Source organism: Orbicella faveolata, unplaced genomic scaffold, assembly GCF_042242905.1.
Source record: "Orbicella faveolata isolate gen_17 unplaced genomic scaffold, um_ofav_v1 contig_14, whole genome shotgun sequence".
In the NCBI taxonomy this organism is placed as follows: Eukaryota; Metazoa; Cnidaria; class Anthozoa; order Scleractinia; family Merulinidae; genus Orbicella; species Orbicella faveolata.
Genome location: NW_028301541.1, coordinates 20,668,448 through 20,681,021, shown reverse-complemented (window position 1 = coordinate 20,681,021; position 12,574 = coordinate 20,668,448). Strand labels below are relative to the sequence as shown.

The 12,574-nt window shown below is 35.5% G+C and overlaps 1 long non-coding RNA gene across 1 annotated transcript; it reads right to left on the bottom strand.

The window, feature by feature from the left end:
- Nucleotides 1-5,175: 5,175 nt before the first annotated feature.
- Nucleotides 5,176-11,691, bottom strand: LOC149114459 (uncharacterized). The gene is made up of 3 exons (XR_016206633.1): nt 11,406-11,691; nt 10,677-10,758; nt 5,176-5,816 (listed from the first exon to the last, which is right to left on the bottom strand). It is a non-coding gene; the product is annotated as an uncharacterized LOC149114459 (long non-coding RNA).
- Nucleotides 11,692-12,574: the final 883 nt, after the last annotated feature.

The following is a 12,574-nucleotide window of genomic DNA, read 5'->3' as shown; positions in this document are numbered from 1 at the left end:
TTACTTTGAAATCGCCGGACACTGTTTATGTTTTTTTTTGGCCTCTCAGGGGATGAGAGATGCGTTTTTGTCGCATTACACAATATTCCGTGAAGTGTGTAATAATATTGTACGTGTGAAAGAAACCCTGTACAAAACAAGCTTTTATTCACTGTGTATTTATTAAATTTTATTTTGTTCACGATACCTTGATTAGCTGTATAAGAGGGTCTGGATAGGCGGGGGGAGGGGTGCAAATGTCAATTACCAGTTAAAATGTTGTCTATTTGTCAGTTGTCAGTTAAGTAGCTGTTAATAATAAACAGACCTTCATCAAGGGCTATAAAAGCTTTCCTCGTTCAGTCCCCCTGCTCTCCGCTATTCGCAATCCCGCCCATTCCCCCTTGTGTTCCCAGTGAGCTTCCTCTTACCTTCCCCGTGTAATCCCTGTCAGTTCGACGTTTGCCCGCTCATCATTTTACCCCATGCAATGGCCGTAATTTCTGAGTGCGTTCTACCACGGGTATATCCCATGAGTTTCGCTGTAATAAGCAGCGACGTGTGTTTCATCGCGGGTTGCACGTGGCTTTACTACTAACTTGCCCGTGCAATCGCTGTGGTTTCTGCTATTCCTATGCTCTTCTATTACACACTAGGTTCGCTTCATGTTCCTTTTACCCCGCATTTTTTCCAGCTTTTACACTGTGCACCCATTTGAGTTTCCCCGCGGGTTGTCAGTTGATCCCCTACTAAGGTCGTTTCAGCATTCTATGTCATGCGCCAGTTAGGCGTCCTAATGCGTTTACTCGTCGCTTATGCTTTGACGGTTTAACGAAAAAGCGGACATGGGAGACACAGACTGCGTTGAAAGTGTACTAGTCTGAAATAATTAGGAAGTTAAAAATGTTTGTAAATGTTAAATGGAGGCAAACTATTACTGAGACAAGAAAAATAGTTATTAAAGTATCTTTTCCACTATGTCACCTCACTTTTAAGCACTCAGAGTTGTATTCATGGCACGTTTACCAAAGCAAGATAGGACTGACAATAACCAGCACTACATTGTAAGTGAATATGTGAACCAAATAAATAGATTAGCTCACTAACTTAGTCCCCCGTAGCCCAGCGGTTAACAACGATCTAAATGGATTTCGAAAGGTCATGGGTTCAACGCCTCTGGGGAAGCAGAATCTTTTTTTGGCCAATGTTCCTATCAAACTCAATTTTTTTTTTCTTTTTTTGCACTACATCTATCTTTTTTTTCTTCCGTCTGAACTAAGTTAGCACTAGAAACGCTTTTAAAGAGCAGGGATAAAATCTTAAAGATACCTTTAAAATCTTCAAATGTTTGAAAAATGACCTAATGTGTATATTTGGCTCATACGGGTTCACATAAACAAAGAAAATGCAAAACGTTCTCAGTGCAAAGCGTGTAAAGGATGTTGTCGTTAAAATCTGTGACGTATTTGTTAGCTGATTGGTGTAATCGTATTTTCCATATTCATGATGACTTTTGCTGATTTGAGGTGCTTGTTTGTCATTTTGAGATGTTTGCCGTCGGAGTAAGATGTGTACTGTTCCCTTCTACACGAGAAGCAAATTCTTACTTTGAAGAAGAAATGGCTACCACGTTTGGGAAAGGACAGTCGGTTGACACCTATTTCTGTCAACAGTTAGTACCAATTTCTTTGTATCCTAACTTCGTGAGTAATATATCTATACAAAATACCGGCGCCAAGTCCTACCATGTGCGCTTGACAAGCTCTGTTTACGTTTCGTGTGGACTTGGAACAACCTCATTCTTTTAGTAAAGGAGTTAAACTTACGGAAGAAGCTAGTTCAGGAATCATACGAGACGCTTAAGTTCATAGCGGGTTATTTCGATTACAGTTTGGCTTTCTTCGTAAAAATGGTGTTCCTTTGTCAAACTTTGTCTTGTACCTGTCAACAAGCATTCGCGTTTAATAATTTATTGTTAATTCTTTTATTCCTCGTTTTCTCGTTTGTTTCCACGCTTGGGTTTGTTTCTTACGCAATTTTTATGTATTCTATTTTCAGGGTGTCGACAACGTTAGACAGGAAAGTCATGAAAACACAAGAAGATCAAAAGAATTTAAGTAGGGATGATGAAGAAAAAGTTAAGAATACCACTTAAGAATTTGGTTAAATTGAAATCTTTCCGATAAGAAATGGCAGCAACTAGAGAAGATATATTCGAGTCAGTTTGGCTGTTAAAAGTTTTTTTTTTCTTGACTGAAATATTTGCGTTCGAGTGACATTAGGGCGCGGAAAAAATCAGTTTGCGAGTGAGTGAATGTTGATCAGTTCAGCCATTTTTGTCAGAAGGGTTTCAACCGCTTTCCAGTTATCATTTAGTACATGTTTTAAAATTGTTGGGAGTTTTATTTCTTTGATAGAGCGATTATCAGCTTGATTAAATCACATTTTATCGGTCGGCATTTGCATGATTCACTGCATTTATCCTCCCAAAGTCGAGTATGTATATATATTTGTTTTTGTCTCGGAATTCCAAATTGTTGTACAATCACTCAATTCTCCCAAGTTTGAAAACATGTTTCTAAGCGATGACATTAGTCGAGTATTTTACGGTGGCGCTGCATGTTGAAATCAAACCGTGTTGGCAACTGGCTTTTTTGAAATTGGTTACTGTGATCATGTCAATTATAACAAATTCTGTGAGAATAAAGTTTGGGCAAACAATTCAACATTAAACATTTTACAAAGGCCTAGTTTCAGTTTATTATGTGGTTCTCTGTTGGAGAGCGATGCCTCAAAAACAATATTAAATGACTGGTCGTGGAAAATTGTTTCCGTTTGGAGGCTGATCATACTCGGTTTAGCTATCAAATGCTTTATGTTTTTGAAACTTATTTTTACTTCTCAAATCTTAGCATTTTCAGATATGAAATTAAAAAGTTTCGAGATAAATTCTTCCATTTGCAATCAAATATACGAGAACATTTTTAAAATGTTCCTTTATTTCTCATAAAGGTCAATGAGCTTGTACAAAAGCAATATATTGTAATCTATTTGCGATATGAATTGTGCATGTTAACATAGAACTTTCTTTCTCGAAATTTATTAATGACCCAATTTGCCTGCATGACAATGCAGCTTGAAATTAATTAAAAGTGCTGAGGTCAACTATCAAACAATTGTTATCGTTTCTTCAACGTCGAATAAAATTTTGAAACACTTTAAAACTATTCCACAGACAGGAATCGTTAAAATTCGTTAGTAAATTTAAAATTGTTCGCAACTTCATTCACATTGAATTCCTGAGTATCTGAGGATATTTGTTGACATGATCACAACATATTTATCGCTTCCTCCCTTGTTTCGTGTTTTTCTTCTTTTTTTCTGTTTTTATACACTACAGTAAAAAGCGCATGCAGAGCCACCTCGATAAATAATTCTAGAAGAGGATATTGGGTTTCTGGATTAAACTTCAAATCCTGAAAATACTCGCTTTGTCGGCATGTATTGTTTTATACATTTCCGTACGGAAAACGGTCGGTTTATATTGTTTCTTCGGAAGGGGACTAAACGTTTGACAATCAATCAGAAACCAAATATATCCTCTTGTTTAACTTCCAGCGAAGGCTGTATTGAATTATGTCTGGTATCAAGCAACTCTTTCCATCATCACTTTTCAAAAATGTAGGTCTCATTGTGTGATTTTTCAAACTCTTTTGGCTTTCATTTGTACTATCAGATACATTGAGTTTTAGAAATGTAGCTTCAATTGTCTGAATATTCTAATATGTTAAAGCTACTATTTGGATTGATAAACATTTTTACTGAAAATATTCACGAATAGATTTGTTGCTTTTGAAAAATTTGTATGGCTCCAATTGTTTGATTATTTCAAATGAGATCGATTTCGTCCGCAACTGACAGACATTTTTACTAAAATTACTCTATTACATTTTTGATTTTCAACACTTAGCTCAAACTTTCTAATTTGCAAAATTTTGTCGCTATCGTTTGTAGTCACTGACTTTTTCTCTGTCACGAACGTAACTCCAATTGTTTGATTCTTCTAAAAGTTTATAGCTATCGTTTGCTACGGCCAAAAATTTACCAAATTTTTTCTGTTAGCTCTATTGCTTTTTAAAGCTGTAGTTTCAATTGTCTGATTCTTCTAAAACGTTACCGCTTTCGTTCGCAAATGATTAAAAAAATTTAATAGAAGCCATGGGATATATAGCGATACATTTTGAAGCTCGATAACCAGACACTAATCTTTAACACCTCGCTGGAGGTAATTTCTAGAAGATAACGAAGCAAGCCATGAACATAGTTTTTAAATTGGCCTATAATTTGTCGGGTTTTGCTTTTTCTTCTCGGCTAAAAGTGACAGTAGCTCTAAAAATTTTCAAACGCTAGGACTAAATTGAAGTTTTCGCGAGTTTTTTTATTTCGTAGGAGTATTAAACCGGGTTCATGGCTTGCCTTTCCTATCTTCTTGAAATATATTGCATGATGATATAATGTTAAATATTTATACCGTGAATGACGGCCAGCTAGAATTTATTTACAGAAATGAGACGAGCAAGTTAAAATATCAACAACTGCAATGTTTCTGCACAACATTGAGAAGGTGGCGCCATTTTAGAATCGCTATAGTTAAGAGAGTTCACATAGTTGGGGCGCATGTTACCCGGCTATGTAAACGTTCCTAAATATTTCGATTCAGAAATGTTTCACCTTCTCAATGTTGTGCAGAAACGCTGTAGTTGTAGAAATTTTAACTTGCTCTTCTCATTTTTGTAAATAGGTTTCTAGCTGTTAGTCATTTTTACGGGTGACTATTTTACAAGAAATCATCATTGAATGTACCATCTTGAACACAAACAAATATTTACTGAATTCAAAACCTCTAATCAATTTTTTTTTCGTTAGTCTTTGTTCAAGATGGTACATAATGAAATTTTTTGGCGGGAAAAATTCAAGGGGGTACCCCCTTAAAATTTTTGTCAAAAATGTTGTCTGGGGAAACGCTGTGCAAATTTTTTCCAATTTTCCCGCCAAAAGTCTTAGTATATACAGGGCAAATTTTTTGATGACACCTTTGTAATTAATTTAATTGAATGTCACTTAACTAATTAACTATTGTAAGTAGAAAATTAAAGATGAATAAAACAATTGAAATGAAATACTTGTTGCGAGAACTTTGTTGTTTGAAATATTTAATTCACTTGATAAAAGATTACAAGAGAAATACAAACTGGAATAAAATATTGCATTTATTGGCTACTAAGTTAGAAATTTAGAATTAAATTTAAAATTTTCAAAAAATAACTGGCGCATGCGTATTTAAGGCGCCGTATTTTTTCCAAGTCTTTTGGCGGGAAAATTAAAAATTTTCAAACAGATGTTAACAAGAAGTAATTTTTTTAAAAATAATTGGCGCATGCGTATTTAAGGCGCCGTATTTTTTCCAAGTCTTTTGGCGGGAAAATTGAAAATTTTTAAACCTAGTTTGATACGTGAAAGAGCTAAACAAAAAATTTCATCTCAGAGCGAGCAGTAAAAAAAACTACAACTGGTAAAAAAAGGCTGAGTATTTATTGCTCGAAACTTTTTGTATAGATAAATTTATTACAATAAATTCTCTGCAGTTTGCATTTAATCTTCCAGAAATTCTCTCAATGCTGAATTTTCAAAAGTGTGATGGGAAATTGGCGAATTTTTCCTAACGACATCTTTTAACTAATGTAACTTCTACCTTACGGAAAAATTAATGGTTTGTCTTTGCTTGTCCGTCTTCGATCAATTCTGGCTTGATGGTGCTGAAGAGAAACCCAGGCTCTCTGAAAAAAAAAATAAACAAAGAATAATTAGAACGAGTAGGCTAGATTAGATTGTACAAAAAAGCAGGTTAGCTACGCGAACGCGAAAACGTGAACATTTAAAGCTACAATTAAGGGTAAACAAGAATTTTCACTATACTTATGCTTGTGCTTGCATTTAAACAGTGAAATAAACTTCTCGATTTTAAGTTCCTAATAAATTTCAGCGATGGATGTCAAATGGAAAAGAACATCAATACTAACAATTGCACACTGTTAGACAAAATAATTATTTTCATCCCCGAGTTTCCTTTGTTTACTGTCGACAACTAACTTCTAAATATTATAAACTGAACATTTCAATGTTCGTGCAATCTCCTGAAATCTTCGGAATTTAATTACTATTTCAAAACTCGCTCTTATTCCCTAAAGAAATTTGTATCCCTTATATCACATTTTGCTGGCAGCTCGAATAAGAAAGAATTGAATTAGCGCGAAAAACAGCGAGAAAAATAGTAAGAAATACTGAGCGAATGATTGCATTGTCGGCCGTGATATGTAAATTGTTTTGTCAACTCAACGGTATTTTGAATTTTACAAAAAGCTTTGACTTCTAAGTCCACTGGTGAATACTAAACAAAGAGAGTTTTCATGAACTCAATTTGAATTTTCTTCCGATGAAAGTTTTCGGCTTTTACACGACGTGGAAAACTCGAGCTTTTTTATTCCCCTGCATCACATGTTGGCACTAGTAGCACATCAAATTCGCGTTCTCAAGCTGGAGGGGTATAAATTTAAAAATACATTTGAAAAAACCCTTCCCACTTTTTATTACCTCGCATTTCAATTCTTTCAAGTCAACATTTTGGTGGAGCAATATTTAAATCTAAGCTAGTTTCCAGACACAAACATGACAAAAATCCCCTTGTTAACGACTGAAAAATAAAATAACAATAATATCGTCAAACAAACGGTTTAATGAGCAGAACAATAACCTTGAATCATTATTACAGCTTATCGCACATTTTGACTGACATGCAGAACAACAGATTTTTTATTTTTTCGTGTTTTTATTTTGGTCGAATGAAACGCTATCTTTTGTAGGATAGTAGCGAAAGACTAGTGGAACACATCCAGATAACTACGAGACTCGATCACCGTATAGTGAGTTTTAAGTCCTTTTCATCGGTGTTCTCTGAAGGTTGCCTAGCTCGAAAGAAACTGAACACTGATATGGTCGCAAAATAAATCAGGTTATGATCAATTTGTAATGATCGGCTTGATCAGCTATCGCAACACGAAAATCCCGACCAATCCGTGGCGATCGGTAAATTACGAATAATGACGTATCACCCAGAGATATTTGACGTATAGACCGCTATTATGCATGCAACTAGACTGACGTCAGCTAAGGCCGAAACCATCGTTCAGTATTTGTGTTCATGTCCAGATCATTAAGCAGTAACCTTGAGCACTTAATATTTTTGTAATAAATTCTTGTTTTTTTGAGCATCAAAAACACAAATGATTTTCCAGACTGTCAAATGAGTAGAAAAACGCTTATAAATGTAAAACAAAATCGATCGCACGTGAGAACAATTATTAGTCTTTACTATACACTGCACAAAAAGCTATTTCAGAATTCTTGCCTTGTTTCTGAAGTAATCAAAATTAAAAGAAATATGCAAGCTGTTACAGAAGCTATGTCACAACACTTAGAGTCTTTTTTTCTGGTTTACACAAAATTACTTTCAAAGTGAAGAAATGTCAGGAAAAAGTATAAACGGGTAAGACATATTAAAATGGCTACCCCTGAGGGACGTAACGACAAATTTCAAATGACTTTTCAAGACTCGCCATCTGTAATGCAGTCCCTTTTTACTACTTTAGACCAATTATTTTCACAGGTGTCAATATAACTTGACAGTAGGAGAAACATTTGGTGAATTATCTCAATTCTTAGGTTAGCAAATAAAGTGTATAGGAACAACAATGCTACAGTGTCCTGGATAAACATGTTTCTGAGCCATCATAAAAACGAATCAGTAAATTTTTGTGCTATTTCCTGAGGTAAAAACAGTAACATACTCTACTTCTCACCTAACATTTTATGCTCTCCATGTTCAAACACTTTATTATATTTTTATGGAGATCAATCAACTTTATCGAATTTTTAGAATTAAGAGTTCTGGTTCGTGATCACCAATTGTTTATCATTTTGTAGCCACCACGTTAGTCTTGTGATTCTAGGATCCGGCTGCTCACACGGAGAGTCGTATGACTTTAAGTTGTTTATCTTAGCCGTTTATCAAGAGTACTTAAGCTCCGAACAATACCCCTCGATGGTAATGTTTGGGTTTGTCTACTGGCCTTGGCTCTAAATCTCCCACCAAGATCCTGTTTTTGTTTCTAGTTCACTAAGCTTTAGCTTCTATTGGCTCTTTCAAGAACTTTGTAGTTCGTTTCTGAAAGTCGCGTGAAAGTGTTTGAGTTCGTGTTCTAAAAAAAGATGTTTAATCCTCCAAGGTCAGTTCGCGCCGTGTGGCCCACACGTGGCTACCGATAAGATTTTTAAGTACGTGTGCATTTGTTAGACAAGTAGTACCAACTTTAGTAGTAGAGGACCGTGCAATAAGTATTAAAGTCCGTGCAATAAAAGCCCCTGAGACCAGAGTCTCGGTACCTCCTCGCTTAGAAAACTGAGAGATATCCAATGATTAAAAACACAACAAAGCTATAATATGGAAGCTTCTTTGTCCCTGCTCTGTAACCTGTAAGATTTCTGATGCTGCTCATGTGAACAAATCACCTTTTGTATCGTTGATGAAACCACCGAAAGAATTAAATTCGCTATTTAGAAAAAAGCCAAACGTGGCATAACCAGGAACAGAAATAATTTACAGATAAGTTTTAAACTATTGTCAAAAAAATTTTCAAAAGAGGTCTAAAAACTTCAAAATTTGTAAAGGCTCAGTTATTCTAAATTTCACGAAAAGCTGTGAACGAAATATTTCTTTGCTTCGATCCACCATTCTGAAGCATGAAAAAGAGTTAATCTTACTGAGAAAAACTTACTGAACTATTCGTGGTCTGTAAACTCAAGATAGGCATCATTCAAACTGTTTCTATGCGAGCATTTGATGACTGTAGCGTAGGAAAAACGTTACTGCCAAGCTTCCAACCGGTATTAAGTGTAATCTTCGTCCGGAGAGGGGGTGGGGGGGGGGGGGGGGGAAGAAGGGGACGAAAACGCATCCTCCTCTTCTAAATACTTAAGCTATGTCAATGGTACGTAGTGCAAAACATCCAAAGTTGTTCATTTTGAACGACGGCACATTCATTTACGGCATCACAACGAAATTTAAAATCCGCCATCTTTTAAAGTTTCTAAATTATTCAAAGAAGTGCTACAAAAATCGCCAAACTGATTGAAAATTGTAATATAAGAACAGAATACTAAAACTAGAAATAATGGAGATGCTTTTTCAACTGCTTTCATCAAACCTGAAGACTTCAAATTACCTTTAAAATCAGTTTGAAAAGACCGTATTTTAAAAAATTTAGAAAAGGCAGCTATCGATTTCAAAAGGGCAGTTTACAAAATATGAAAAGCCGTGCACAAGAATTCAAAAACGGTGTCCGCAAGTTTCAACAAAGGAGATACCTGCACAAGTTTCCAAAAATTTGTCTACGCATTTTTGAACAAAAAAAAAAAACCAGCACAAATGGGCGAGCTCAAAATTTCAAATAAGTTTCTACGGATCTAATTCAAAAAGACATGAATGAAGTTTAAAGGAGCTCAGTCAGGGTGTGCGCATATTGAAAAGTTTAGCCTCAATTTTTCAAATTCGTCGTTTGTAATCCGTGTCAATCTTCTCCATCCTTAGCCATCCTTGTTCCTTTATGGTTTACCATTATCTCTTTGGTATTTCTCCATCTTATTAAACTGTTATTTTCAGGTTTCCTACCATTTAAAGGTTGATTTGTATGTGGCCAAAATAACTCAAAATACCGTTACTGAGCTCCTTTAAAAACCACACCTACAAATTTCAAACAATGGCTACAAAATTGCGCAAAGATCTCTACCAATTTCAAAATGATGACAAGAAAATTTAAAAACGACATCTACAAATTTCAATTCGACCTTACAGCTTTTAAAAAGTATCGCCAAAAAAAAAGAAACAGAAAAGCCCATCGACATATTCTAATACGCGTCTTCAAGATTTCGTAGAAGGCATCTCATTGAAACGTTCCAATCAAACGTGTTAAGGGAGAATCCGCCAGAAGTTCAATAACAAGTACCAAGATTATTTACGTTATATTGCAAACTTCTGTGCGACTGTTTTAAATATCTTCTTAAAATAAATCATTCCTAACAACACCAAATGTTGAAAAAAAAATTTTGACGTTGATATGAAACACTTCAAAGTACTGGCGAAATGAAACTGATGATTTGCACAATTTCTCTAAACTTTGAAATTGATTTTCTGGAGTTCCCATTGGAATTTGTTTTTGGTGAAAATCTCAAGATTTCAAAAACTTTGCGAGTAGCAAATGCAAAATTATTAAAAGAAGTAATTATGAGTTAATTTATCGCAGGATTGGATTGCTTTGTTGTTCTGGTAAATAATCACATGGTCATTGTTCTTTTCTCGGACATCCGAGAGCATTAAACGCACTGTGAACTTCCTGATGACAATGGTCTCTGATATGACTTCTCAAAATTCACGCAACCGCCTTATTAATACAGTCTGGTTAAGAATTTAACTCATAGCTGAGAAAATGGCGACAAAAACCAGATAACTGAGATATCAGCAGCCTCTGCCAGACACCCTTGTTACTATTCTGCTTCATTGAACCAAATAAATCAATCAAACCTACCTATAATTTTCATTATCCAGTTTATGTCATCTTTGTTTCCAATTCTTCAAGCTTTCTGCCAAAAACCGTTCTTCATTTGTCCCTGACGAAATATAATGTAGTAATTTAAAGATCCGACTGTATATTTGCGGTCTACTGGAGATAATTGATAAGCAAGTTAAAGCTTAAAGTTGCCTCTTGATATATACTTCGCGTTTTTTTGTATTTTGGTGACCGTTAAATATAGTTGGATGCACGCTCTGGTGCAAATTAGATTTTCCATCCCATTTGTTGACGTTAGATTCAGCATAAGTTTAATTGCGGACGATGGACCTTTTGACTCGGCTTTAATTATTACTTGATCGGGTCATTCAGTTTTTTCTTCACTTTTTTCAAGGTAACTTTCATTGATGATGTGAAACTGTTATACTTCATACTTTTGAAACGAAGCCTTCCCCTTCCAAAGTACCTCCCACTGGGTACAATCCCGCTTCCTACACCCCCCAACCTTCCCTTCTAACACGATGACGGAAAGATCGGTGACAAGAATAAAGAACATAGGTAACTAGAAATAATGTCTTGATGTACCCCCAAAATCTCAGAAATGATATGAACAGAAATGTATGAAACTTAGTAAGGAGAATTTATATTTTAAGGTTGGAACTAAGGATGTTAAAAAGAGCGTTTGATCACAAGTCTGATCGAATGTTGAAGAATTGCCATGTTAATTTAAAAAAATCTCACCATTACCTTGTTTGTGATTGCTTCACAGATGGGGTAGCCAATCTTCGTACAGCGTGTACATCATCCAGGTATCTGAAAATGTAAAGAAAATCGTGGTGAAGTTCTTCATAAATGTCACAAAAAGCTTCTGAAAGATACCCTTAACAAAAAAAACAAATAAATATTCAATCTGAGTTTTTCCTTGAGAAGATTTTTCCAGTCTCAGTTGATAATTTCTCTACAGCAAATTAAAGTCCTGTTCGATTCCTGTCATTTCTTATGCCAAACTGCAACTTTTGAATGTCTTGAATGAGAAATTCCCCCCCCCCCCCTTTCCCCGCAAAATTAAAGCAGAAAACTAAATGAAGGGATGGTTTCCGAAGTCTAAGAATCAAAATGATTACTCGTCATACTTTCCCCTGCAATATATAGACCACCATTGGCAAGAAGATGCTCACTATAAAAAAAACCTCCAGTCCGGATCAGTAGTGTCTATATCTATATTATACAGGCTACCAGACATTGTCTATACTATCATTAACAGTCATTCTTACCTCATGGCTTTTAGCTTTTTGCACGCAAGTGGGACACAGTCCTACTCGGTCCTCTTCAGCCAGTATCAAGAAGCTTAAGATGGTAAACAGTGACATCTTCCATATAACTGCAAAACAAATCAAGCAGTGACGCTTGAAAACGTCCTTCGTCACCAGTCTCTAAACGTTGACACAAAGCCTTTAACACCCACCTCGCTCCTTCCGCGAAAGACTAATAATAGGAATATGTTACTTACTATTGACTTTGAAACTGTTCCATAGATATAGTGAACAATCTTCTTCAGGCTTGAAGAATATAATCAAGAGTGTCATCGTCATGCCAGCTGAAAAAGTAAAATATGTTTCCAAATAACTAAAAGTCCACCCTCGCTTTCCTTTTCCCGTTTCTTAAAACGTCATCCTAAAACACTATAAACTAATGTAAACAATCTGTCTTACCTTACAGCGTTGTGCTTGTTGATACACGAGATACAATCTTGCTTGAGACATCGACAAAATGACTGAAAAAAAGAGATAAATGGATTGTTCGTCAAATTCCTGATAACATACATCCCCATGCCGGTGCCCCTTGAAATTTTTAAGTCCTATAAAAATAAACCCAGCTAGAAAGCACGTCAATAATGCACTAGTGAATTATTAACA